We start from the raw sequence: 2,913 nt of genomic DNA on the forward strand, positions 1-2,913 counted from the left end.
CAATCTCGGCTCACTGCAACCCTCAGCTCCTGGGTTCAAGCGATTCTCCTGCCTCAGCCTCCCAAGTAGCTGGGATTACAGGCATGCACCACCACGGCTGACTAATTTTGTATTTTTAGTAGAGATGTGGTTTCTCCATGTTGGTTAGGCTGGTCTTGAACTCCTGATCTCAGGTGATCCGCCCACCTAGGCCTCCCAAAGTGCTGGGATCACAGGCGTGAACCACGGCGTCCGGCCGGAGAACTGAACCTTTTCTAAGTCTGTTAACATGACATCATTATCCTGTAGATGAATGGACAAAGAAGCTTTCTATTTTCCTTTTTGTTTCTTAAGTTAATCAGACATTTAATTACATTGTGTTCATTCACTTATTATATAAAGGTGTACTTATTGAGAAATTATTTCTAGAGGCAACTTCACAGTGTCAACGTTGTAATCTGGTTATGGGCTCTGGGCACTCCTGAGACAGGGGTAGGATCCCCACTACCTCAGGGCTTCTTGTGGGTGAGGGTGGTAAGTGCTAGCGCAGGTATTCATAATGTGGCTTTTTAATTTCACTGGTTTTGTGACTCCCAAACTGGGCTCACCTGTACATGCCTGTAAAGACATGATAGAAATAGCTTCATGAGCTTCCTATGTCCTTTTATTGGCACAAAGAACCAAGGCCAGAAATGCCAAGAATGTACAACTGCTATGGTCTGAATGTTTGTGTTCTCCCAAAATTCATGTTCTGAAACCTAATCCCCAATGTGATGTGGTATTAAGTGGTGGGGACTTGTGTGAATGAGATTAGTGCCCTTATACAAGAGGCCCCAGGGAGCTTGTTTGCCCTTTCTAGCATGTAGAAGACACAGCTAGATGGCAGATGGCAGATGGCAGTCTATGAGGAAGCCAGCCCTCACCAGACACTGAATCTGCCAGTAACTTAATCTTGGATTTCCCAGTCTCCAGAACTGTCAGAAATACATTTCTCTTGTTCATAAGTTACCCAGTGCAAGAGATTTTGTTATAGCAGCCCAAATAGACGAAGACAGCAACCAAACTAGAACTGTGTGGGGAGCAATAGAGAGGGTTTATTAAAGAAAGATTTTCCCTTACTCTCTTACTTCTTTCTGGCTCAGTGATTCTGAGTGCCTGTGTCTATCAAGATGGGAAGAAAGAGAACATACAAATGGAAACTGAGGGGAAGGATCAAACAGTTTCACAAAAATATCCTATTTTAGTGATATTAAATATGACGGAAAGAGTTCAAAACCTCATTAAAAAGCCAGAGTGAATCCCAGAGTGTAAATAACTTCACATTTGAATAATAAACCTTTGCCCTATACATTTTTCTAAACAGCAAGAGCTGTTATAGGACAGAAAACTCTCCCAGAAGACAGGTCTTTCATCCTAATCCAAGAGGACATGAACATCTTCCATTCACCCAGTGATCACCACTACTTCAGATGAGAGAACAGAATTGCAGTTGACCTTTGATAGAAAATGCCTTGGAGTGGGAGTTGGGTGAGAGAAGCGCCTCAAAACTAAGCCTCTCAATGCAATAGAAAGAATTTGGAAATAGTGCAGTGAACTTAAGTGCAAATTTTGGCTCTGTCAGCTTTATAGCTGTGTGACCTCTGATTTGCTTCTAACTTTCTTTAAATGGTAGTTTACTAGGCTCAGTATAGAACATGAATAACCACTCTGTGTGGTTAGGTGAGAATTTAATGAGATACCCACAAAATGCATCTAGTATCTACATGATCATCAGTAAATTGAACTACGTTGGTTAATATGTTTTCAGGGCTCCCAGTGTGTTAAATTCTGGGCTATATGTTCTTAGAGATGGATGGAAGATGAGGCAGAAGAGAGGAAAGGAGGTAGAAAGAAAGTATGGGAGGCCGGGTCCAGTGGCTCACACCTGTAATCCCAGCACTTTGGGAGGCCAAGGCAGGTGGATCATGAGGTCAGGAGTTTGAGACCAGCCTGGCCAACATGGTGAAACCCCGTCTCCACTAAAAATACAAAAAATTAGCTGGGAGTGGTGGTGGGTGCCCGTAATCCCAGCTACTCAGGAGACTGAGGCAAGATAATTGCTTGAACCCAGAAGGCAGGGGTTGCAGTGAGTGAGATCGCACCACTGCACTCCAGCCTGGATGACAGTGTGAGACTCTGTCTCAAATAAATAAATAAATAAATAAAAAATAAAAATAATTTTTAAAAAGTATGGGAACTAAAATGAATAAGATTTGTCATTTTCCAGTAATCTGAGTAGGAACTCCACTGTCTCCATGAAAAACAGTCAAAAACTGCAAGAGGAGATGACATTGCCAAAGGTACAAATTTTACAGAAGTGAGAGAACAATGGGATCAAGCCCAGGGAGCTTTCCAGAGGAAATAAGTTGTGTACTTCATGTAAAAGGAAAAGAAGGAAGTAGACTGACTGTGGGGAGGATGAAATTAGGATACTCAAGTAGGTGGTTCTGGAAGGACCTTTATAAATACCCTGAAAAATATGGCCAGGAATCCTGGCAGTGACATTGGAGTATGAAAAGATGTGAAAGGGGTAAGTTGCAGCTACTTACTGGTGGAAAAAGGTAAGTGGTTTGTACAGTGAATATAATTGGAGCCCCTATCTGTACCCTCAAATGCCTCTGCCTCCCGAACAAATAACAGATTTTAGCTATACTGATTCAACTTGCTTAGGAAGGTTTTTAAAAAATCTTTATAAATCAATTAGAAATGATTTATAGAGGCGACACTTGTAAAACATTTGAACAAAAGTTGAACAACAAATACGACAAAAGAAAAGTGTATAGGCCCTGCGCAGTGACTCACACCTGTAACCCCAGCACTTTGGGAGGCTGAGTCAGGTGGATCACCTGAGGTCAGGAGTTCGAGACCAGCCTGATCAATATTGTGAAACCCCGT

This window comes from Colobus angolensis, unplaced genomic scaffold, assembly GCF_000951035.1.
Source record: "Colobus angolensis palliatus isolate OR3802 unplaced genomic scaffold, Cang.pa_1.0 Scaffold237, whole genome shotgun sequence".
Taxonomy (NCBI): domain Eukaryota; kingdom Metazoa; phylum Chordata; class Mammalia; order Primates; family Cercopithecidae; genus Colobus; species Colobus angolensis.